Source organism: Pan troglodytes, chromosome 2 (genome assembly GCF_028858775.2).
Source record: "Pan troglodytes isolate AG18354 chromosome 2, NHGRI_mPanTro3-v2.0_pri, whole genome shotgun sequence".
In the NCBI taxonomy this organism is placed as follows: domain Eukaryota; kingdom Metazoa; phylum Chordata; class Mammalia; order Primates; family Hominidae; genus Pan; species Pan troglodytes.
This window is the reverse complement of record NC_086015.1, coordinates 197,655,025-197,681,116: the sequence shown is the minus strand read 5'-3', so window position 1 is coordinate 197,681,116 and position 26,092 is coordinate 197,655,025. Positions and strand designations below refer to the sequence as shown.

Sequence of the window (26,092 nt, the reverse complement as noted above, 5' to 3'; positions counted from 1 at the left end):
GACGGGGTTTCGCCATGTTGGCCAGGCTGGTCTCAAACTCCCAACCTCAGGTGATCCACCCGCCTCAGCCTCCCAAAGTGCTGGAATTACAGGCATGAGCCACTGCGCACGGCCTCAAAGTACTTTTAATGGACAGTTTTTCTAGGAAAGGCAATGAGTGCTGTGTTTGTTTTGTTTGCTTGTTTTGCCATTTTTTAATGGCAAAAGGTCTTCATAATCTAAACATGTGACCTCTAACCTTTTGTGGAGACAGCAGAGGGAATACAAACAAGGGCTGAACTCAGTCAGAGATTCTTAGATAAGACACTCCCTCTTGTGAAGTTGTGAATCTCATTTTTCTTCTCTATAAAAGGAGAATCAAAACAATTCCATTGCTAGTCTGACATCGTGGTTGTGAAAATCAATGTTAACTTGTTCTCCACTTACTCAGCATACTTTCTGACTACCGCTGTGTGCTGTGAGGGGCTGAGGATCCAGATGTGGCTGAGGAAGGTCCTGGCTCATGAGGAGGTGGCAGTCTGGGTGCTTAAACAGATAATCCAGAGTTCTGATGCGAGATGAACTCACTCTGGTGAATCACTCTGGCTTCATTTGGTTATAGTGGTCAAGAGTTTGGCTCTGGAGCAAAGTGTCTGGGTTTGAATCCTGGCTGTGCTTTTGCGTGAGTTATTGAACACCTCTTTTTCCATTCTGTAAAATGGGATTTTTAAGCTTTCCTCAATTTGTAAGCGGAAATGATCTTCCTCAATTTGCAAGCAGAAATAAGCTTTCCTCAATCTGTAAGCAGAAATAATAGTACCTCCTTCCTAGAATTGTTATAAAGGTTAATGAGATCATATATGTAAAGTTTCTTCATCTATGAAAATGAACAGAATAGTAACTACTACTTTTAGTGTTGGCATCGTTGTGATGATTAAATGAGATAACATATGAAAGTATTCAGAACCTTAGGAAAATAACATGAATAAGGTAGACTCATGGAAAACAAAAACATTAAATAGGTGCTTATTCAAGGTTGTAAATGCAGTGAGACAAATATGCACTAAAGAGGGATTCTTTTTGTTTTGTTTTTTGAGATGGAGTCTTGCCAGGCTGGAGTGCAGTGGCGTGATCTCAGCTCACTGCAAACCTCCACCTCCGGGTTCAAGCGATTCTCCCACCTCAGCCTCCTGAGTAGCTGGGATTATAGGTGCCTGACACCACACCTGGCTAATTTTTGTATTTTTGGTAGAGACGGGGTTTCATTATGTTGGCCAGGCTGGTCTCGAACTCCTGACCTCAAGTGATCCACCTGCCTCGGCCTCCCAAAGTGTTGGGATTACAGGGGTGAGCCGTGCGCTCAGCTAAAGAGGGATTCTTAGCCTGGGAGTCAGAGAAGGCATTTAGAGATGATATCTGAGATAGTAAATTCATTCATTCAGTCATCCATCAGGTGCAAACATTTGAGTGTCTATCACATGCCAGGCTTCATCTAGTGCTGGGTCTACAGTGATAAGCCAAACTGACTTATTCTTTACCAGTAGCAGCACAAAGAGATGGTTTGGGTGGGGATGGGGGATTTTTTTTTTTTTTTTAAGAGCTGAGATCTCACTATGTTGCCCAGGCTGGAGTGCAGTGGCACAATCATAGCTCACCGTAAACTCAAACTCCTGCGCTTAGGCAATCCTAGAAATCCTCCCACCTCAGCCTCCCAAGTAGCTGGGACTACAGGCACCTGCCACTGTGCCCGGGTGAGAAGGATATTTTATGTGCCTGTTTCCCATAATCCCAAAAGTCCTTCTCACATTTACAAAAATAAACAACCATTATTTTTTCAATCTTACATAAGTGTCATACAACCACAGCCTTGAGATAAATACAATAACAACACAATAAAAATACTATACATAAAAATATGTTTGCATAGCATTTACATCGTATTATAAGTAATCTAGAGATGATTTAAAGTATAGATGATGGGTTGTGGTGGCTCATGCCTGTAATCCCAGCACTTTTGGAGGCTGAAGCAGGTGGATCACCTGAGGTCAAGAGTTCAAGACCAGCCTGGCCAACATGGTGAAACCCTGTCTCTACTAAAAATACAAAAAATTAGCTGGGCCTGGTGGCGGATGCCTGTAATCCCAGCTACTTGGGAGGCTGAGGCAGGACAATTGCTTGAACCCAGGAGGCGGAGGTTGCACTAAGCCAAGATCATGCCATTGTACTCCTGGGTGACCCAATGAGACTCTGTCTCAAAAAAAAAAAAAAAAAAGTACACAGGAGGATGTATATAGGTTATATGCAAATACTATACCCTTTTATCCAAGAAACTTGAGTATTTTTGGATTTTGGTATCCACAGAGGTTCTGAAACCAATTCCCTGTAGATATCGAGGGACAACTGTATATGCATTTAAGCCCAAAGTTGAACTTATAAGTTAGTCAGGCAAGAAAAAAAGGGAAGGGAAAGAATAGATTGTACAAAGACCGTGAGGCAGGAAAGAGGTTGGTGCATTTGAGGAATTGAAAGAAGGCCTAGTGTAGCTGGAGTAACTTGGGGAAGGGGTCTGCGGTGAGAAGACGGGGAGAGCAGAGGAGTGCCAGTGGAGGGGGAAGTGGTGGGCAGGTTACATCCTGCGCTGGACTTTGTGGACCCAAGAAGTTCATCTAGTATTCCAAGTGAGGTGGGAAGCAAGTGAAAGCTTTTATCAGCAGCTCTGCTTGAAGTCACATAAACTAATATTCTGGCTGCTGTATGATAACGCACTGGAGGTGGGCAAGGGCAAAAGCAGAGGAACCCACTGGGAGCGAATGCACTAGTGCCAGGTGAGAGATGAGGGGGCATGCCAGGTGAGAGATGAGGGGACATGCCAGGTGAGAGATGAGGGGGCATGCCAGGTGAGAGCTGGAGGGGGCATGCCAGGTGAGAGATGGAGGGGGCATGCCAGGTGAGAGATGGAGGGGGCATGCCAGGTGAGAGATGAGGGGGCATGCCAGGTGAGAGATGAGGCAACATGCCAGGTGGGAGATGGAGGGGACATGCCAGGTGAGAGATGAGGGGGCATGCCAGGTGAGAGATGAGGGGGCATGCCAGGTGAGAGAGGGAGGGGGCATGCCAGGTGAGAGATGAGGGGGCATGCCAGGTGAGAGCTGGAGGGGGCATGCCAGGTGAGAGATGGAGGGGGCATGCCAGGTGAGAGATGGAGGGGGCATGCCAGGTGAGAGATGAGGGGGCATGCCAGGTGAGAGATGAGGCAACATGCCAGGTGAGAGATGGAGGGGACATGCCAGGTGAGAGATGAGGGGGCATGCCAGGTGAGAGATGAGGGGGCATGCCACGTGAGAGATGAGGGGGCATGCCAGGTGAGAGATGAGGCAACATGCCAGGTGAGAGATGGAGGGGACATGCCAGGTGAGAGATGAGGGGGCATGCCAGGTGAGAGATGAGGCAACATGCCAGGTGAGAGATGGAGGGGACATGCCAGGTGAGAGATGAGGGGGCATGCCAGGTGAGAGATGAGGGGGCATGCCAGGTGAGAGATGGAGGAGGCATGCCAGGTGAGAGATGGAGGAGGCATGCCAGGTGAGAGATGAGGGGGCATGCCAGGTGAGAGATGGAGGGGGCATGCCAGGTGAGAGATGAGGGGGCATGCCAGGTGAGAGAGGGAGGGGGCATGCCAGGTGAGAGATGAGGGGGCATGCCAGGTGAGAGCTGGAGGGGGCATGCCAGGTGAGAGATGGAGGGGGCATGCCAGGTGAGAGATGAGGGGGCATGCCAGGTGAGAGATGAGGGGACATGCCAGGTGAGAGATGAGGGGGCATGCCAGGTGAGAGATGAGGGGGCATGCCAGGTGAGAGATGAGGGGGCATGCCAGGTGAGAGATGAGGGGGCATGCCAGGTGAGAGCTGGAGGGGGCATGCCAGGTGAGAGATGAGGGGGCATGCCAGGTGAGAGATGAGGGGGCATGCCAGGTGAGAGCTGGAGGGGGCATGCCAGGTGAGAGATGGAGGGGGCATGCCAGGTGAGAGATGGAGGGGGCATGCCAGGTGAGAGATGAGGGGACATGCCAGGTGAGAGATGAGGGAGCATGCCAGGTGAGAGATGAGGGGGCATGCCAGGTGAGAGATGAGGGGGCATGCCAGGTTGAGAGATGAGGGGACGTGCCAGGTGAGAGATGGAGGGGGCGTGCGAGGTGAGAGATGGAGGGGGCGTGCGAGGTGAGAGATGGAGGGGACGTGCCAGGTGAGAGATGAGGGGGCGTGCCAGGTGAGAGCTGGAGGGGGCATGCCACGTGAGAGATGAGGGGGCATGCCAGGTGAGAGATGAGGGGGCATGCCAGGTGAGAGATGGAGGAGGCATGCCAGGTGAGAGATGGAGGGGGCATGCCAGGTGAGAGATGAGGGGGCATGGCAGGTGAGAGATGGAGGAGGCATGCCAGGTGAGAGATGGAGGGGGCATGCCAGGTGAGAGATGGAGGAGGCATGCCAGGTGAGAGATGAGGGGGCATGCCAGGTGAGAGATGGAGGGGGCGTGCGAGGTGAGAGATGAGGGGGCATGCATTATTCTAGTGGCAGTGAAGATGGAGCGATGGGGAAGGATTTGAAATGGACTTGGTGTTGGATTGCATGGGGTGGTGAAGGAGAGGGAGGTGTAAAGAATGACTCCCAGGTTTTGGGCTTCAGCAGTTGTTTGGGTGACAGCGTCTTTGCTAAGGTCAGGAGGCCCAGGAGAGAGGAGCTGGTTTGGGGAAGAAAGGCAAGAGTTAAGTTTGGGATAAGTGAACTTATCTGGCACCAGTGAAACCCCATGTGAAAATGATAGGGAGGAATGGCCAAGGGACTCTGAGGAGTGGCCTGGGCTGCAGGCATATGGTTGACATTTTTTTTGAGACAGAGTCTTGCTCTGTCATCCAGGCTGGAGTACAATGGTGCCATCTCAGCTCACTGCGCCCCTGCCTCCTGGGTTCAAGTGATTCTCCTGCCTCAGCCTCCCAAGTAGCTGGGATTACAGGCGCACGCCACCACGTCTGGCTAATTTTTGTATGTTTAGTGGAGATGGGGTTTCACCATGTTGGCCAGGCTGGTCTCAAACTCCCGACCTCAGGTGATCCGCCCGCCTCGGCCTCCCAAATTGCTGGGATTAAAGGCGTGAGCCACCACGCCCAGCCTCAGTTGACAGTTATTAATGTACATGCAGATGACAGCTATAGCCATAGTAGATGAGGCCACCAGGGGAGGGCATGTGGATCAGTCCTCTTATCTTTTTTGGGGGACCCAGACACCTTTGAGAAGCTGCTAAAAGCTCCACTTCTTCCTTTAAAAGTATTTGCATCCAAGTTTAAGGAGCTTATAGATCCCTCTGAAGCCCGTCCACAACTCTTGTAAGGTCAAGAGATGTCAAATTAAAAACAAACAAACAAACAAAAACACAACAAACCTTGTGTAGACACAGGAATGGATCCTGGGTTGAGCCTTGGGGAACAGCAACATTTAGAGAAGGACAGAGGAAGCACCTGCGGAGGCTGAGACGGAGTAGACAAAGAGAAACAGGGAGGAGGAATTCCAAAATAGAGTGTGTTATCAAAACTAACAGCGAAGTGTCTCAAGGATAGGAGATGCATGCTGCTGAGAGAACTAGAAAGATAAGGCCTGCAAAGTGTCCTCCGGATTTGGCAACAGTAATATTTTGGGGAGGCCTAGCCCCTGGAGTTGGCCTAACAGTGGTCATTTTGTGGAGAGCTAGCTCTGTTAGGAGGAGGCTTTGCCTCTCTGGAGTGGGAAAATAGATCCTGGGGCCAATGTAGGATGATGTGCAGATTTGCGGGTGGGAAGATGAGGATTTTTCCTCTTGATGGTGTATGTTTTCTTAGTGAAATAGGAGGTAAGGGGACAGTGAGAGGGAAGGGCATGCAAAGATGGGGGTTTTGAGGATGGAGAAGATGCAAAATAGCCTTTCTGAGAAGTGACGTCAGACCTTACTAGTATGACTGTTACCTCCATGCAGCTGCAATCAGGGTTGGTGCTTACAGTGAGTAGGATCAGAGGGGGGAAGCAGTGCGCTTGGACCCAGAATCATCATGACTTGAGAACCAGTAAGCCTTCCAGGACTTCTCCAGACTGTTCCACTCCCTTTCTCTCGCCTATCTTGGGTTTCTCCTTTTTTCTTGCACCTTCTTTTCCCTCAACCCATAAACATGCTCAAGCCTTTCCTGGTGACTCAGCACTTCCTCTAAAGCCAGTGTCCAAATTCCTTTTTTCACCATTCTCAAAACATCTGTAACAGAAAAGTTTTTGGAATATCCAACTGCTTTTCTCTTTTTCCTATAGCTTTCCCTTGACTGGCTGCATGTTGCCTTACTTTGGCTGCACCTCGAATTCTGGGGCTCTTTGTGATCTTTTAAAAGCCCGAACGCATTGACAGGTTCATGCTGGGTAGCTTGGAGGTATACAGTGCAGCCAGAAGCCTAGGGAAACTCTTAGGATTTTAAACGGAGTGCATTGTAGTTCACTCTGAAGGCTGAATTTGTCTAACAATTCAGGCTGGAAAGGATGGATGCCAGTGGGAACCACCGTAGGAATTTTTTTTTTTAGATGGAGTTTTGCTCTTCTTGGCCAGAGTGGAGTGCAATGGCGCAATCTCAGCCCACTGCAACCTCCATCTCCCAGGTTCAAGCGATTCTCCTGCCTCAGCCTCCCAAGTAGCTGGGATTACAGGCATGTGCCACCACGTCCAGCTAATTTTGTATTTTTAGTAGAGATGAGGTTTCACCATGTTGGTCAGGCTGGTCTTGAACTCCTGACCTCGTGTGATCCACCAGCCTCGGCCTCCCAAAGTGCTGGGATTACAGGCATGAGCCACTGCGCCCAGCCCACCATAGGAATTTGAGGCTTATTAAGGAGGTGAAATAGATAGGACTTGGTGATTGGGTAAGGCAGAGGGCTGAATTAAGAATGACTCACTCATTCCCAACTTTCTAATTCTGATGACTATGGAGATGGTGGTGCCAACAGCTGAGGGAGGGGCAGCTATGAAAGCAGAGAATGAGTTCAGTTTTGGAAATGTCCAGTTTGGGGTGTCTGTGATATCTAGCTAGAGCTGCCTGGCAGGCAATTGGATATTTGGTTCTAAATTTTGTGGAAGGGGTCTGGGTTGGAAATTGCTAATTTGGGAGCTGCATCCATGAGGATGCAGGCAATCCCAGAAGAATGAGTGAAGTGAGCAAAGTTGTTGGCTTAGAGTGGAATCCTGAATTTAAGGTGCAGATTCACAAGTAGATGTTACCAAGGAGGCAGAGGCTTTACTTACCTTCATGTGATAATCGAGAGGGTTCACTCTTCTGAAACCAAGGTAGTAGAGAGATTCCAGAAGGTGAGAGTCATCCCAAGGTGTCAAATGTAGCAGAAAGAACCAGAGAGATAAGGCCTGAGGAATGCCTGCAAGGTTTGGCAAAATGAAAGTCATGAGTTACTCTTGCCTAAGCAAGGTGAAGGGTTAGAGTTGGGGAGGAGAAGCCAGAATGCCAAGTGTTGAGAAATGAGGAAGCAGAGGCAGCCAGGGAAGGCCATTGTTTGAGGTCCGCATGAAACACTTGGAAGCTAGTTGGAGGGGGCACTTCAGGAGGAGGTTGGCTTGATAATTTTGTTTTTAGGACTTGGAGAGGCCAGCCTGTTTAAAGGCTGAGAGGAAGCAGCAAGGCAAGGAAGCCTGGGAGGTGGGGGAGGAGGATTTTAGGGCCAGACCCCACCCAGACCGCTTTCTTGTGGTTTGCCCAACACTACCACACCCCTTATCTCATTTAATCATTTCAACAGCACGAGGTTTGAAACAAACGGTGAGGTATGAAACAAAACGGTGAGGCCAGGGATTGGGAAGAGAAAGCTGTGGTTCCATCTCGGTCCAGCGTGCTGTCCACGCCAAGAGGCGGGCAGAAATGCCAGCCTCACACAATCTAGGGGACCAGGGGTGGCTGTGGCGCCCTCCTGCCCGCAGGAGGTGTTATCAGTGTCGCGGACTCTGGCGGTGTGCTGCCCCTGGTGAGATGTCATCACGTGCGTGGACCAGGGGTGGTGGCCCTGGTAAGTGTCCAGGGACTAAGGGCTCCCTGCTCTCCAGGTGTGGTGGACGGGGTCCGCGTGCATGCCGTCCTCTTCTCTAAGACGCTAAGGCGGCTGAGTTCTGTAAGTAGCGGCAAGAAGAACAGTCACGGAGCAGGCCGGGCACAAAGGGCGCAGGCCAGGTGGCCCCAGGCGGAAAGATGGCCGCAGCCAGAGGCTGCAGGTGGCCGGGCGCGCTCCCTGCGCGCGTCGCGGAGAGGACGCAGCGAAAATCAAACCCGCGATTTGGAAATCCGGCTGCGGCCCTACCCCGAGATAAGTCTTCTGCGGAGGGAAGTATTTAATTTGCATCCAGGACGGTCGGAAGAGGCGCCTTCCCGTCGGAGGCGAGGCGCGGGCGCGTGGGAGCTTTCTCGTGTGCGCTCCTCCCTGTCCTCCGCCTGCGGCCGGGGCGCAGAGTCCGTGGTCATATGAGAATGACAGTTTTTTGTCTGTTTGTTTTGGCGGGGGCGAGGGTGGCTAAAGGAATGAAAGAGCCTTGCATTAGGAGCTGGGCTCTGGTTTCCTCTCCACCATTCTAGCACAAGCTTCCTCCATGACCATGACTTTGGGCAACGTCTGTCTAGTCACTGAGCCTCAGTTTCCCTGTTCATAAAATGGGAGATTGGACTATGATGTTGTCATAGCCCAAAGGGGATGAAGCGGGATTTGCCGTCCCATTTCATCCCACCAGAAAAGCCGCCCTCCATTAGCCACCCCGGCCTGACACCCAGCGTTTTTGGACGGCCTCGCCTCCCCTTACCTGCCTCTTTCTTTCTTTTGCCCGTTCGAGGGTGGCAAAGCCGATGGGTGGGCGGGGCCTATAAATCGCCCCGCCCCGCCCCTTCCCCGCCTCCTGACGTCGCCCGCGCCCCTCCGCCCTCCGCGCGGGGAATGAAGCCGCCACGTGACCTCACATCCGGCGCGGGAGTCCTGAGCCCGCGCGCGCTCCCCCGCCTGCCTGCCGGCTTTACCCGCAGCGTGATCGGGCGCCGCCGCGGAGGGGAGGGGGGTTCTCTACGTCGCTGGCGGCGGGGGGGCCGTTTCGGAGTGCAGACCGCCCCCCTCCCCTGCCCACCTCCCGCCGCCCTCCCTTGTTCTCGCCCTGCCGGCTGCACGCCGCCGCCGCGGGCGCGGAGGAGGAGGAGAGCGCGGACGTCCCAGGGCCGGCCCGGCCCCGCCGCGGCGCCTCCTTCCCTCACCCTGAGCCGCAGCGCGCGGCGCCGGCCGAGGGCGATGGGGCTGGGCTGAGGCGAGGCGGCGGCGGCGACAGCGGCGGCCGGGTCCCCCGCGGCCCCTGGGGCTGGTCCGGCCGCGAGGGAGGCCGCGGAGGAGGCGGCGCGGCGGCGGCCAGTGAGCGGCCCCGGTGAGCGGGGCGAGGGGCGGGTGGGCGGCGGCGCCGGCGGAGGTCGAGGAGGCGAATGGTGGTGTCGGGGCGGCGGGTACCGGGCGAGGTCGCGGCCAGCCTTCTCGGGCCGGAGTTGGGCATCGCGGGGACGGGGAGTGTCGGGGACAGGTGAGGCCAGGGCAGGAGCCCACGCGGTGGGTGCGAAGGCCTGGGGGGGACGCGCCGCCTGCCGGGGGCGAGCGTGGGGGCCGGGCGCCTGGTGGTTGGTGGTCAGACCTTTCGGAAAGTCCTGTGGGAGGTGGAGGTCCCGTGGGCAGAGGCGGTAGGGGTGCTGGCAGGGCCCTCGATGGGTCTGTGCGGAACCCTGGCTCGTCCTCAGCCGTGGAGTATGGAGCTGCTTGCCATCTCCGCATTTCACAGATAAAAGGAGTGAGTCCCGTGGAGGAAAAGTGACTTCTGACTTGCCTGAGGCCTCCCACTCGGACTCTGTGGCAGTGAGGACTAGAAAAACCCAGGGCCCTTTCCCCTCGCAGTGCTCTCGTGGCCACTCTCGCTATGGCCTTTCTGTCTCTCCATTCCCTTCACACAGTCAGGTTCTGGTGGAAGTATGACCTCTGGCTTTTTTGGGGGGGTGAGGGGTAGGGGTGAAGGGGGAGGGAGTCGGGTTGGGATCGGCAGGAACTCAGCTGGGGGCTTCCCGGTGTGGAAAAAGCTTTGTGACAGGTGTTTATTGTTTCCTCTTCCCATAGATCTGACAGACATCCCTGAATCTTGGTGTTTGGACATAGGAGGTATGAATCACTCACATAATTAGCCGCTTTTAATCATCAGTGTCTTAGAGCTATATTTAGTGGTTATATTAGTGCAAAATGAATGGGTATGGAGTCGTACACCTAGAAACAGACTTGTGTTCCTCTATACGATTCTAACTAAATGAGTAGAACATACCTGGGTATGTCATGGCTACTTTAGATCTGTGAGGCAGGAAGTTAGAATTTAAAGAATCTAAGAAATGCAGGGACTTGAAAGATTATTGCAAAATAAAGCCTTTAAAAAGTTTCGTTGTTAAAATGAAAGTGTTTCGATTTGATTCCTTTGAAGGGTGAGTACATAATGAACAGTGCTCTATCTTTGGTTAGAGCTCAGCCTCTTTACCAAGGCACATGTATTAATTTTGTTTCACTGGAATATATGTGGCATTATTTTCTCTAGAGGTTTGTTGCTTTGCTTAATAGACTACAGTTGCCAAAAATCAATGTGTGTGGGCATCTCATCCTGGTTTGCAACCCCTTTAAGGCAAATCAGTGCTTGGAAGTTGTTCGAAGTAGTAAACCTATTATTAATGATTGTTGTAGAACATAACTTTTGCTAGTATCTTTGATTTGCATTATCCTACCATTAGATCAGGCAGAGAGTGAAATAATTGAGATTTTGAGCCTTGTTAGAACAACAATGCCTGGCTTTGGTCAAGGGATTGGGTAGGAAAAGTGACACTATTTGGTTGCTTTAAATTTTTTTTTTTTTTTTTTGAGATGGCATCTTGCTCTGTTGCCCAGGCTGGAGTGCAGTGGTGTGAACTCGGCTCACTGTAACTTCTGCCTCCTGGGTTTCAGCGATTCTCCTGCCGCAGCCTCCTAAGTAGCTGGGATTTCAGGTGTGCGCCACCACGCCCAGCTAATTTTTTGTATTTTTAGTAGAGACAGGGTTTCACCATGTTGGCCAGGCTGGTCTCGAACTACTGACTTCAGGTGATCTTCCTGCCTAGGCCTCCCAAAGTGCTGGTATTACAGGCGCGAGCCACCGAGCTTGGCGGTTGATACTTACATAGTTAGTTTAGGTCACCAAATATACAACACACAGAATCCGCTTTGGATAAACCACATTATCAAGCTCATTTTGAAATCCTATTTCTGTCTTCAAGATTTTGGAAATTATAAACCACTTTGTTGTCATTCACAAGTATAAAGTTCTTATTTCCAACATCACTGAGACTGAGAAAAAAGACAGAATAAAGACAAAGTTCCATAGGGCGTCCCCATCACTGCTTATTCTCACTGAGTTTGACCATTGAGTAGGTTGTATATCTATAGTAATATGATCTAGTGCCTATGTCCTAAGATTACTATTTATCTTAGGAATAAAGCATATTCATATTCTAAAACCTCATATTCACAGTAGTTACAAAACCACCACGTTATACAAGCATAGTTTGATTCAATATATGGAATGGAAGAAGGAAAGAAACCATTATGTGCCAGGAAAAGTGCTCCTTTCTTTACATATGGTCTCAACTAATCCTCAACACTTTCAGGTAACAATATTCTTCTTTGTTAAAAAAAAAATTAAAGAAGTTAAGCAGCTTACAGTATAAGTGACTTTGAAGACAGACAGAAACCTAGCTCTGTGTGAATGTGCTTAACACAGAGGTTTCTGTCTCTGGGTTTATAAGGTTAGCTGTATGTGACTAGGCAACATAACATCTCTGGACCTCAGATTCTGGTGATAAATCAGATATGTCATCTTAATAGGTGTCACACACTAGATCACCTTCTTTTAGCACACAACTGTGCACTGTTTTGACTGTTTTCTTTGATAGGTGATAAGCTGCCAACTCCTATTCCATGTATCATCCATTCAAATATAGCTCAGTTTAACTCTTAGATATGTTGTACTCATCGTTTTCTCCCTTCTCTCTCCCTCCTTAGAATCATATTTCTTATTTTTTAAAGTTTTAAAAACATTTTTCAATACTGCTTCTTGCAGAACAGGGCTGCTCGATAGGCAGTGTGCCTGGAGTAGCCAGAAGAAATTAGAAATTAAATTTCTTCTTGGTGTTACCTCTGAATGTATTCTGAATATGCCGTATCTCATCTGGATCCAAGAGGTAGCTGATGGGATTTAGCCTTGGTTTTGGAACATAGTTTTTGTGAAAATGAAGCTAATCGGCCTATGGAGAGAGTAAATCTGTAGTCGTCAAAACCATGTTGAGTTTTTTTTGAGATAGGGTCTTGCTCTGTCTCCTAGGCTGGAGTGCAGTGGTTCTGTCATGGCTCACTGCAGCCTTGACCTTCTGGGCTCAAGCAGTCCTCCCACCTCAGCTTCCAGAGTAGCTGGGACCACAGGTGTGCACCATCACACCCAGCTAATTTTTTTTTTTTTTTTTTTTTTTTTTTTTTTTTTGTAGAGGTGGGTTTTCACCGTGTTGCCCAGGCTGGTCTCAAACTCCTGAACTGAAGCAGTCCGCCTGCCTTGGCCTCCCAAAGTGTTAGGGTTACAGGCATTTATCACTGCACCCCGTCCTTTTTTCTTTTTTTTTCCCCCCAGAGAAAGAGTCTCGCTCTCTCACTCAGGCTAGAGTGTAGTGGCATGATCATGGCTCACTGCAGCCTTGAGTTCCTGGGCTCAGGCGACCTTCCTGCCTCAGCAACAAGGGTAGTTGGGACAACGGGTGTGTGCCATCATGTCTGGCTAATTTAAAAAAAAAAATTTTTTTTTTTTTTGTGACGGAGTCTTGTACTGTCATCCTGGCTGGAGTGCAGAGGCGCGATCTCCACTCACTGCAACTTCCGCCTCCTGGGTTCAAGCGATTCTCCTGCCTCAGCTTTCCAAGTAGCTGGGATTACAGGTGCCCACCACCATGCCTGGCTAATTTTTTGTATCTTTAGTAGAGACTGGGTTTCACCATGTTGACCAGTCTGATCTTGAACTCCTGACCTTGTGATCCGCCCGCCTCGGCCTTCCAGACTGCTGGGATTACAGGCGTGATCCACCACGCCCGGCCTTTAAAATTTTTTTGTAGAGATGAGTATCTGGGTTTGTAGCCCAGGCTTGTCTCAGAACTCCTGGCCTCAAGTGATCCTCCTGCCTCAGCCTCCCAAAGTGTAGGAATTACAGACATGAGCCACCTTGCCCAGCCAAAACCATGTTCTAATTAACCACTTAAGTTCAAATAGCACGCAAGAAGCAAGGAAATTGTTAGGTTCTCGTTTGAGTTTTGTTGAACATCATATTTTGAGAGTAGAGAAGTAAGAGAGGCTCAGATTTCTGGCACATAATTTTAATTAAGATTTAGGTTTAAAAAAATGAAAAAGTTCTGGGCTCAAATTAATCTGGAGAAAAGTAGATATTTGTAAGGTAGAAGAAGGTCCTACAGTTAATCAGTTATCACTAGATAACTAGTGATTATAAAAGGAGTTAAAACCATTTGTGTTAGTAGGTTATGCACAGTGACTCATGCTTGAAATCCCAGTGCTTTGGGAGGCCAAGGCAGGAGGATGGCTTGAGGCCAGGAGTTTGAGACCAGCCTGACTGACAAAGCAAGACTTTGTCTTAAAACAACCAAAAATAATTTGTATTAATCAGGTTAAAAATAGAGGTAAAATGAGATGACATGAGTAAATGGTAATTGGAAAAAGTGATCACTGTTACGATAGTTTAAAAAATGACTTTATGGTAATCAGTAAGAAGGGAGAAAAACGGAATAAAGGAGAGAACTGTCCAAATAAGTGTCTGACACTGAGGAAGGTTGTTTGAGGCTGGTGATTGCTGAAAAGTTTCCATGAAACGATTCTCTAGAGGGAACTAAGCCAATACCATATCTGTTAACATCTTAGACCCACAGGGCCGTATTGGAGCCTTTGCTAGAGTCCGAGATGGTAAAACATTAACTCGAATAGTAAACGTCAAGACCGCAAAATTAATCTGTTAATCAGAATTTTGTCTTTTTTGTTGATTCTTACACTTACTCCCTGTGGATCTTGGTTTTAAATGATCAATTGACACTCAGAGACTAGTTAGATAAGAAATTAAATTTCCAGAAAAAGTCACTTAAGTATGTAAAGTAGAATTTCCTAATTATGTGGTCTGGAAATTGCTGATGTCTACAGAATCTTTCTCAAGTTTGAAGTAAAAATACTTGTAACTGATGTTGGGTGGTAAGGTGAAAGATGGTTCTAGCTCAGTGAGTTTTTCTTATTTTTTTTCACAAAGGAGTTGAACATTGAAATAAAGAGGTGTGAGACTGGAAAATAATGCGGAGAGATCATGGATTATTTAGATTAGTTCCTTTTTAGAGAAGAGGAAAGTGAAGTAAGTGACAGCATAAAGGATCCTTTATGGTCTAACCCCAGATCCTTTCTCTAGCTTGGGTGTTCCTTTCATCCTTGCTTTAATTTTGTACTCTGTAGTAATGGCGCACCTCAAAACTTTTGCATTTTTTCTTCCAGTGAGAGCCAACTTTTAAGGGTTGCCTTTGCTTGCTTGACAGACTTCTTGAAACAAACTATTTTTAGTTTGTTTAAAATGAGTCATGGAATTGCTCCCACATATGTGTCTAAGGGTGGTTTCTTCATAGCATCCCTGTTGCTCTGTTTTTTTTTTTTCCATTTGTGAAATAGGATGAAATATATTTTAGTTATTTATTTTGATATAAAAGACAAGTGTTTTGGGTCCTGATTTTTTTCTGATTGATCTAAAGAGCCGAATAAAGTGCAATCACTGCTCATGGGGCCTTTGGGCCTAAATTCTCAGATAAAAATCCTGTGTAGTCAAAATTACCCTTGGAAAAAGTCTTTTAAAAAGGCACCAGTTTGAAAACTGGTTGGAAACTGACATTCCGTCTTTCAATTCCAGTGTCCAGTTTTTCCTGTAGTTTTAGAGAGGTCCCTTTTTTGGTGAGCTGGAATCCTCACCAGCTGTGTGAGACCGTTTTGACAGGTGAATGGGTCTTAGATTGACTGAGCATAGCAGATTTATAGTCTTCATTTCATGCTCACTCTGGGACAGGGATGTAAAGGAAGGCATACTATCATCATTATTCAAATTATTTTTCTCTGTTGCTTCCCCCCAGAGTGTAAGTAGTTGAATTGGTTTTAATTAAGTGCATATATGATGTGACTCCACAGTGTGAATAATGGAGAAATAACTTAGGTATTTATGAACATCTGCTATCTCCCTAAGGTTATGCCACAAAAAGATCTAGTATAATTAAAAGGCTAGGTAATAAAGTTGAGAATATTAGGAGATTATTGGTACTTTCTATCATTCTGAGGGGATACTCAACTACTTGGAGTGTTTTTGTTTTGTTTTTTTAAAGAATAAGTTTATTCCTTACTGCTAGCAAGATCTGCATTGTTTTAAAAGAGCGATGTAAATTATTAATGGATTCCATGAAATTTAAAGTATCTGAACTTAAATATTACTCTGGGGATAGCACAGTAAGAAAACATGAGTATGTAAAAACATGATGGTGGCTAAAAACTTAACAGTCTTATGTCCTGGGAGAGGGCATGGTGTATTGGATAAAAATGTGGGCTTCAGAGCCATAGTGATTTTGAATTACAGCTCTGTCACATACCAGTCTTGTAGTCTGGGTTAAGTAAGTCACTGAACCTCTGAGAGCTTTTTTATTTGCCAGATAGAGGTGTGATAAAGGGTACCTTAGAGAATTGTAAGGATAAGAGTCTGAGTGAAGGGTAACTTATTATTTGTTAACTTAGTAACATTGAAGATATTCAAAACAAGTCAGATGTGTGTGTGGGGTGTGACTGATGATTGCTCTTTGTTTTTTTGTTAACTGGAACAGCAGGCAATAATGTTATATTCAGGCTTTTTATGTCCAAAACAATCTATGATTTTGTATCTTTAGTAGCAACATCCTCAAAAGCTCAAGATGTTAACCTCATGTATCTCCGATATACATTTTATGTATATTTTAGTTTTTCTCTTTGTGTCTCTGGTGTGTTTGCAGTCTGTTTTCTCTCCCATCTTGTTACTGTTACCCAATGTCTCTGTCTCTGACCACCTAATAAAATTTAAAACTATCTGTAATTGTATTTATTTTATAGGACTTTATATGCATTATTTTCATTTAAAAATTCTGATTAGTCAAATATTTCTACTTTTTTTTTAAAGAAGACTTTGAATTATATTTCAATTTTGTGACCTTTAGATTTCTTTAAACATGGAATCCTAGTCACTGGTTCCTTATAGACCAAAGATTTTTCTTTTTTTTAAATTTTATTTTATTTTACTTTATTTTTTTAGACCAAAGATTTTTCATTCATCTCTAGATCATGCCTTAGCTTCTTAAGTCACCAGTTTTCTAAGCTCATTTACAATTTTCTTCTGTAGTTTCCTTGTTTCTCCTTTTTTTAATGTTTATGTTTCTAATTTTCCTAAGCACAAAAGATAGAAACCTATTTAATGCTAATTATAATAAGTAGATTAGTATATTAAGTAAAATGTAAAGTACAATAGGCAAATGACACAATTTTGTCTGTAGCACTTACTTGAAAGACTAGACTAACCTAGCACACGCTTAATTGAAATATTTAATGGGTCTTTTTGATATGAAAATGTACTTTTCATAATTGTCAGCACTGCCTTAGAGTTAGTTGAAGAATAATTTTAAGCTAACCCATGGTTTTCTGTTCAGTGTTTGATGAAGAGAATAGAATAAGCTCATTAATTTAGTCAGATTCAGAAGCATCTTAAAGAGTACCCCCCGCCCCAATCCTTTCTCATCTCTGGTGCGGCCCATAGTGACTCACCATTCTTCATGTTCCCTTAATAGTTGCGGCAATGATAAGTTATTGTAGTGTATAAGAGTTGTGATTTTATAGGTAGCAAGGAAGGGGGCTTGGTTAGGGCCTCTTGGTTATGCCCTTAGGACTGTGTTGGTACTTCTAACTATTTAATAGTGTTTTAGTTCCTGTACATGCCAAGCACAGGGCTGGATGCTGGGGAGACATCGATGAATGAGTTCTTCTCTCTTACACATACACAGTCCAGCAGGTAAACACCGTGCTGTTGCATTGCACAAGTCCAGAGGATACCATTCACGTTGTATTCTTCAGGAATATGGCTCCTTGGCCTGGCCTAGGATCTCTTTCAGGTGACAAAAGTTCAGAATCTCCATCACCTACAAGATAATCTGTATTGTTTATCATGTCTAGCAAGACCCTTCCTTATAATCTGATCCTGTCCTATCCTTCTAAACCTCCATTTGTAATTATTCCTCAAAGGCTATCACCCTGTGCACCGGTCAGTTTAAATAACTTGTTTTCCTGGCATTTTTCAGGGTCTCTCACTATAGTACCTCTGCATGTAGCAGTTCCCCTGCTTGGGTTTCATCTCTCTATTTTCTCCCTAACATTTTTCCTCTTACTGCTTGTTTGCTTGATCAAGTTTACATCCTTCTGGTCTTAGATCAAGAGAGAGTTCTTTTCTGAAGTCTTTTCTGTTCTTGGTTCTCCTCTCTTTCTCCCTGGTGCCCTTGGTCACCATCTTGTTTGATATTTGTTTGCTTACTTGTTTGTCTAGCCTACTAGATGTGGTTCCTTAAGGTTAGAGATTTAATCTTGGAACCTCCAGCATTTAGACCACTAGTTGGCGCGTGGTAGGCAATACCATTCTAACAAATGAGTTTTTATGAAATCAAATTGGCAATAAACCAGAATGATTATTGCTAGAATGCTAATTTAATATTTACAGATTTATTTGAAAAATTAGGATACTTGACAACATCTTGGTTTTCTGATTTAATTTACCTTTTTCTAGTCAAGCAGTAGTTTGGGGTTAGATTTCAGGGAACTGCTTGGCTAGAGTGAAGACACTGTTTTAAGTTCATTGGTGAACATGTTGGTGAGAACTTTCTGTCTGCTGAAGAATTAACCGTAAGTGGTCTCAAACTAAAACAAATACACAGAGGTATTCAACCCAAGAAGAATGGATGATCTGTAGGATGGTAGTGTCTGCCCCAGCTCTGTCTCTACCTGTAGCACTCACTGCAGCTAATCTGTAGGAGTGGATGAAGTGAGGTGGAAACACTTCTGGGGGGCCCAGTCAGGAAGAGACTCCTAGACTCTTCTGGGCCAGTCTTTCTGTGCGATAGAGCGTCCACTCCCCATATCCTCTCCGTACTTCTTTTAAAATTTTGTTTCTTAGTGATTCATCTTAGGTTAACAGCTATGAGAAGCTGTCACTAATTTATGTGTTAACTTCTGAACAGAAGGATCCTGATTAAGAGGAAGAGGAAGGGTTGATCTGAAGAACATAGTGCTGTGGTGGAGGTTGTGTAGAGTTCCATGAGGTCGCTAAGGGACCTGGGAACACAGGATATTGGGAGAGCTGGGAAAGGGGAATAGGGATGAGATGCAGGAGCATGCCAAAGACAAAATTACTTTGTTGTCAAATTTTGCCTGGAAAAAGAAGAGGGATTCCATCCCTTCTTCACCCAGTCTTGCCCTGTCTCCTTTATTCAGCTGCACTGCTGGATGCTTGCCTGGTTCCCAGCCTTTAAGGTTTTTAGTCTGTAAGTTCAGCGTTGTTGGAAAAGTGCTCTGATACCTGCAGAGGTGGGAGAAAGGTGGGGGCAGTGCTCTGCTGGGAGATGGAAGGGACGATCAAAGCTTAGTAGCTTGAGCTGGTCCTGGAAGAGCAAGTAGGAGCTCTGTAGCCAGACTAAGAGAAGGGCATTCTTGGCAGAAGGAATATTCTATATAAAGAAGTGGAGTCAGGGAACAGTAGGGCTCTTTGAAGAACTACAGATTGTGTTCTAAATGAATGACATGTAAGGTTTGTAAGGGACGAGTGATAACCACTGATGAATGGCAGATGGTGTTGACAACTAGGCGGGGCCAGAGTCTGTAGGATCTTACATGTCTTGCAATCAGTTTTGACTTTGACCTTGGAACCCAGTTGAGGCTCCCTTCCGCCCCAGTTCCTCATGGCAGGGAAATACATCATGTTGTGCGTTGTAAGACTCCAAAACTTTGCTAGTGAGAGGCCTGCTTAATATTATTTTATCTAGTTCAATTTAATTGTTTTGAAAAAAACAACAACAACAACTTACTTTGAAGGTACTCTTTTACCAGTTTGGGAATTGCTACTACAGACAGTGGGAAGCTACTGAAATTTTATGTGGAGAGAGAAATGGTCATATCTGGCTGCATACAGACTTGAATGAGGGAGACGAGGGCTCAGGACCTGAATCAAGGCAAAGCTGATGGAGATAGGCATGGTGAGGTGGATTTGAGAAGGGTAGTCATAAGATGAGTGGCCGGTTGGATATAGGTGTGAGATAGGAAGAGTTCGAAGGTGACTTCTAAATTCCTGCCTTGGCTTTTTAGGCAACTCATACTCATTAAAGGAGTAGGGGGAATTGGTGGTGGCTGCGTGGTGGGGCAGATTTTTTGGAAGAAAAAGAAAATGAACCTATTGAGTGTTAGCTGTCTGCAAACATGTAGTTGAATCTGTGGGTCTGAAGCCCATGAGAAATCAGTGCTGAAAATGTGAATTGGTAGTTGCCATCGTGATGGTCCAGTAGTGCCACCCCTGATGAGATTGTTACAAAGAGAAGAGCCTGAGGAATATTAATAATTAAGAAGTGGGCAGAGGAAATGGAGGCTTGGTAACCTGGCTACCTGCCCAGCAACCCAGGCTAGTGTAATGTGAACTGCAGCTCAGCAGAGTTGTAAGAGGTAAAATGGGCATTTGTGGGCTATCTTAGGAATCTAGACACTATTTTCCTTATGGAGAAATGTATTTCAAGTACATGTGGAGTAAGAATTGGTTTTTAAATGAATTTTGTTCCTTGAAAGATGGTGCTGCCTACGTGTCATTCCTTAAATTTGTTGGTAAGGCTTTTTGATGTAAAGTCACCCCATGCTTGACTTTCTGGTGAAAATGAAAAATACTAATCTTGGTTAAGTGAAGATGATTTTTTCCTGGTTTTGAAAGGCAGTATTCTGGTAAGTAAGAGTAGATAATGCCCATCAAAGTGTTGTGTAAACTAAATATTCCCATACAGGCGTCACTATTGTGGTTGTTGTAGTGCCTAAATACATTGATTGTGGGGGGTGTGTGTGTGCGTGTGTGTGTGTATGTGGTTTTTTTAAAATCCTGGATAGTGGCATACAGGACAATCATAGGAGGTTAGAAAGTTAACATTTTTATGATGGTTGTGCCGTGAATAAGGTGATTAACTTCTTCAATAGCAACTTATATTACTGTATTTTTGAAATATTTGTTGAATGTAAATGTTACGGCCTTTGTATTGTCTATGCTGGGTTAGCATGGGTAGGTTTCAGATTAGACAAAGGACTCAAGTAGAAAAACCCAAATTCATGTAACTTAAAGTTGACCCAAGTACCTATGAGTTACATTTATACATTTGCAGGATTTTACTTTTTGTACAGAATAGCTTCCTAGTGATTTTGTGCTCTTTGTGGTGGGATTTTCAAATCAGAATCTGGAAGAGTGAAATATGAATCATTCTGTAGTGTATGTAGATCATGAGGAAAACTAATTTTGCTTTGTTTCAAATTGTACAGTAATTCTGAAGTGAACCATACAGAAGTAATGAAAAAAATTATTTTTAGGTTTGCTATCAGTAAGAAAAAACAAACATTTCTGAGGTTTATATGTTTTGAACACACCGAAGACTTGGAAGTATAACCTCTGGAAAATTTTCTTCCACTCTTCTTTTTTTCTTCTCTACTCTTCCCTATTCCTGTATTATTCCCTAGCCTCCCCTTTTTCTCATCCTAGCTTTTCCTCTCCACCGTGCTGCACTATTTCAGTATCTTTCTATGCAGAACGTTACTTTTTGTTGTATTATGCAACTACAGTGTAATCTTTTTGAATACTTTAATTAGTAATTTAAACTCAACATAGTCTTAGCAACAGTGCACGTTACTTAGCTGGCATGGCCATAGTCTGAGCGGCGTGGCCAGTGTGAAGCGTGAGTGTGCAGTGAGCACCGCATCACAGCAGCCACTTGCCGGCAGCAGCTGTAAGGTTGTATGTAAGCAGTGTCTTGATTTTAGCTATGGTCAAATGAGAATTCATGAATGTTTAAATTTCAGAGACCATCTTTAATTTGATGACTGAAATGTCAGCAGTTATTTGAGATGTTTATTAATAGCATTACAGTTTCAAATGAATAGTTGTTAATTTGCATTATAATGGAAGACATTAATTTACATATTACTCAACAAAAACTTTACCTTAACTCTGAACTACAAAGTATAATTTTTAGTTTGGGGGAATTAGGCTTATTTATCATTTGGTTTGTTTACACAAGCTGTTATTGAAACTCTTGATTTGTCAATTTCTATTATATTAAGTGCCCATGCCACACGATTTCTTTTCTGCTTATTTTAACATACTCCTATTTCCAGCTGCTTGGGAGGCCAAGGTGGGAGGATCCCTTGAGCCCAGGTGTTTGAGACCAGCCTGGCAAGATGAAGAGACCTCATCTTTATGGGGGAATTGGGGGAATTAGTTAGGTGTGGTGGCTCAGGCCTGCAGCCCCTTCCTGCTCAAGGGAGCATCCCTTGAGCTCAGGAGTTGAGGTTGTGGTCAGCTGTGACGGTGCCACTGTCTTCCAGCCTGGGTGACAGAGTGAGACCCCATCTCTTAAAAAAACCCGAAAAACTCTTTTATTTGTTCTAACTAGGTGTTTTTGCTTTTAAATACCCACTGTCACCCCCCAAAGGAAAGAAAGCACAAAACTTTTATACTCTACTTCATAAATCTAAAGATGCAGAGGAATTTGAAGAAACCGTTAATGGTAGCCTCTGCCTTGCAATACAAGATGATGTTAACAGTTTGGTGTGTATCTTACACCTTTCTGTTTGGTCTTTTAAAAACACATATCCACAGAGTTATTTGGTTGCTATAAAAATAGTGTATTAGACATATTCCTTTTTTCCTGTTTTTATATATTACATAGCTCTATCTTGGTCTCTACACATAGATTTAACTCATTCTCCTTAATTCCATAAATTATTCATCTATTCTTCTATTGATGGACGTTCAGGTGGGTTCTAGGTTTTTCCCCCTGCTGCGAACAGTGCTGCAATATACATGTTTTGTTCCTATGTACCTATATATGTATTTGTCATAGATTTTAAAAACTGGGATTGTTGGATCAAAGTGTATAGGTTTTAAATTTAAATATCTTCTGAGATCAGATGAGATTGGCACGTTCAAGGTGGTATGGCCGTAGACAAAATTTAAGTATCTTGTCAATTGGTTTTTTAAAAAGGTAGGACAGATTCACTCCTAAGACCAATATATAAGGTTGCTCCTTGTCAGGTTTTTTTTTTTTTTTTTTTCACCAATTTAATGGGCAAATAATGTCTTACCATATAATTTTATACTTTAAATACATCGTCTTGTTCTGTAATAGGTTCATTTGCTCTTTGTTATTGTTCTCTGCCTTGCTTTACAACTTTGCAAGATTCCTAAATTCTACTTTCAGACTAGAATGTACAGGGAGTATTAATATAGCTGTCTCTCTCCGCCCCATTATCATTTGTTTTGTGTTTTATTGCGTACATTAATTTTTTGTTGAGACACATGAACGCAGGGCATCTTTTAAAAAGGCAATTCTGCTTTCCATGTCACGATCTCCACTGGTACTAAAATATATAATTTCTCATTAAAATTTCAACTTTTATTTTAGATTCAGGGAATACCTGTGCAGGTTTGTTACATGGATCATATTGTGTGATGCTAAGATTTGGGGTATGATTAATCCCATCAACCAGGTAGTAAGCAGAGTACCCAATAGGTACCCTTGCCCCACCCTTTCCTTCATCTAGTCATCGCCAGTGTCCATTGTTCCCCATCTTTATGTCCATGTATATCCAATGTTTAGATCCCACTTACAAGTGAGAACATATAGTATTTGGTTTTCTGTTTCTGCATTAATTCGAATGCTAAAATAATGGCCTCCAGCTGCATCCGTGTTACTGTAAAAGACATAATTTTATTATTTTTTATGGCTGCATAGTATTCCATAGTGTATGTGTGCCACATTTTCTTTATGCAATCCACTGTTGGTGGACACCTAGGTTGATTCCATGTCTTTGCTATTGTGAATAGTGCTGTGATGAACATATGAGTGCATGTGTCTTTTTTGTAGAACGATTTATTTTCCTTTGGATATATACCTAGTAATGGGATTGCTTGGTCGAATAGTAGTTCTCTTTTTAGTTCTTTGAGATAATTTCTCATCTTTAATCATTCTTGATCACTTCAGATAACTGCAGCAGTTCTATTTATTAAGTCTTGTTGTAACTCAGCCTTTTTTCGTTACTAATGTTGGAACATCCCCTAGTGGTGAAAGAGTGTACCAGCAGGCCATGTACAAAGGCTATGCTTGTGTAGCTCAAAACCTTTTTGGTTGATATTGTAGAAATTATTGTATCTCCCTTATTTTAGTGGAGAAGAAGTTGAGACCAGCGTGAAGGAACTTGCATCATAGTTCATGTTGAATTAATTGTTATTTAAGGAAAAGTTAAGGTTGACTGTGTTTTTTTTTTTTTTGGCTACTGTGCAACAAAACTTTTATTAACATTTTGAACAGGTTCAGCTACTACTGAAACCGGTCATTTCTAAATTTAAATTGGGGCAAATGGCTACGGTGCAGAGTTAATGCCGTCATTGGGCACTGCGAAAAGGAGACTGAAGAACTGACAGCCATTCCTCAGATGGCGTCGAGGTGCAGGGTTGACTCTGGATGTTGTAATCAGAAAGAGTGTTGGTTGCCTGCAGCAATCAGCTGGTTGCCTGCAGAAATGAGCCTCTTCTGGTCAGGGGACATACTTTTTTACTCTGAATCTTGGCCTTTACATTCTCAGTGGTGTCACTGGGCTCCTTCTCCAGGCTGAAGGTCAGGGTCTTCACAAAGATTTGCATTTTGTTGTTAAGTGAAGTCAAAGATACTGCAAATTGCTAGTCACCTCCAGCCACCTGAAGGCCACTACACTGTTGCTCGACAAAGCCAGCCACTGAATCTAAAGTTGACTCTTGTGCTCTTTTCATTTATGTTTGTTTGTTTTGGGGATGAAGTTGTAAATCCTACTGTTGTAATGTAGTAAAGAACCTGGCATAAGATGCACACTTAATACTTAGATGAATTAGTTTGATAAAAATAATTTAGGGCTGGGCGTGGTAACTCACGCCTGTAATCCCGGCACTTTGGGAGGCTGAGGTGGGCAGATTGCTTGAGTCCAGGAGTTTGAGACCATCCTGGGCAATATAGTGAAACCCCATCTCTATAAAAGCACAACAAATTTGCTGGGCGTGATGGTACACACCTGTGGTCCCAGCTACTCAGGAGGCTGAGGCAAGAGAATTGCTTGAACCCGGAAGGCAGAGGTTGCAGTGAGCTAAGATTGTGCCACTGCATTCCAGCCTGGGAGACAGAGCAAGATGCTGTCTCAAATTTTCTTTTTCTTTTCTTTTCTTTTTTTTTTTTTCTTTTTTTTTAGAATTTGCTGCTACTTAACGCTGTATTATAGGCACATGCTTTTTCAGCTGGGCCAAAATGTAGAGGAGATAGAAATAAATCTAATTAATAGAAGTATACTTGTTAAAGGAGCTTTCAGAATGACAACTTTCTCTTGCCTGGGGTAAGATGCAGGCAAAGAGAATGGTCTGATAGAGCACCATGACGTGCTTCAAAGGTTCCTACAAGTTTGGAACTCAGGGTTGGCCATGCATTGTAGAATTAGAAGTTTAGGCATATATTCAATCAACTATTCAGTCTTCCTTCTGGAAGGCATTCAAAAGGCACTAATGTCTCTTCCTCACTCCCACCCAGCCCAGAGGTAGCCATTGTCACCAATTTATTGATGTATTCGCCTTTTTGATTATCTCAGGAGTAGGTGCCAGTTTTCTCTCTAAGCCATTTTACTTCTGCCAGTTTCGAATATTCAGTCTGGGACTTATCACTGTTTCCTGTTGCCTGCCGCAGCATTTTTCATCGTAGATAGTAGTAATGTTTTGAAATCTATCTAGCAATCATAAGAGTCTTAAAATTCTTAACCTTGAATGTGGAATTTTAAAAAGTTACTTACTTTTTAACAATTTAGGGGAAAGTATGAAAGTTTTAAGAACAGAGTAGCTTGAATAATTGAAATAGAAAATCTCTCAGTGACGTAAGTGGACATTTTGAGAATGCAAACTGTTTTATTACATTGCATATAAATGATATTTTGCACATTTTATTTTTCTTATAAAGAGAGAGTAAAATGCACGTATCATTTGTCAGTCCAAAGGTAACATCCCCCTTTTTGCCAAGTGCTATACAATTAGACAAAACTCTGTAGGATTTCTCTGAATAAAAGGGTTGATTTTGTTTTTTAAATAGCGTATATGATAAAAGCGATAAAGTACCTATGCAAGAATTAATGGTATAGTGTAGGCTAAACTCTTCTTCATATTGATCCTAATACAGGTAATTATGTTATCTTTCCTAATTATAGCTTATTTTGTTATAGCTATCACATTGTTTTGTAACATACAAAAAAGTATAATTATACAAAGACTCCACTTTACAAATGTAAATACAGTCTTGGTTTGGTGTATATTGGATACAATGGTCTTCCTTAAGCCTAAACACAGAAACAAAAGCATATTATAAGAGAAAGTCCAAGATGGGAAGTGATAAAGTGGGTATTGAGTAGGGCTTTGTTAAAATTTAGCTGGTATCCTTGTAAAATTTCCATGTATTCATTAAATTATATTATGTCATTCTTATTTTTAGGAGCTGACTTGAAGTTTTAAGTTTTGCCCTCATAAAGAATTGTCACAATTTGGTTATTACAGTTGGATGATTCTGATTTTTAAAAAATTCTTTTTGTATATATTTGTATAG

The 26,092-nt window shown here is 44.2% G+C and overlaps 1 protein-coding gene and 1 long non-coding RNA gene across 11 annotated transcripts in view; one reads left to right on the top strand and one right to left on the bottom strand.

Annotated features, from left to right (window-relative positions):
- Nucleotides 1-106: 106 nt before the first annotated feature.
- Nucleotides 107-7,412, bottom strand: LOC134809633 (uncharacterized). Its single transcript, XR_010155901.1, has 3 exons — nucleotides 7,285-7,412; nucleotides 5,416-6,252; nucleotides 107-806 (listed from the first exon to the last, which is right to left on the bottom strand). It is a non-coding gene; the product is annotated as an uncharacterized LOC134809633 (long non-coding RNA).
- Nucleotides 7,413-9,299: 1,887 nt separating this feature from the next.
- Nucleotides 9,300-26,092, top strand: part of ATP13A3 (ATPase 13A3) — an 83,128-nt gene continuing 66,335 nt past the window's right edge. For 8 of the 10 annotated variants that reach the window (XR_010155900.1, XR_010155899.1, XM_063807440.1 and 5 more), the window contains exons 1-2: nucleotides 9,300-9,438; nucleotides 10,170-10,211. The gene's annotated coding sequence lies outside the window, so the exon portion shown is untranslated. Of the gene's footprint in view, nucleotides 9,439-9,499; nucleotides 9,589-10,169; nucleotides 10,212-26,092 lie in introns of those variants that run through there. The other 2 variants (XM_016942519.4, XM_016942520.4) reach the window with 2 other exon arrangements.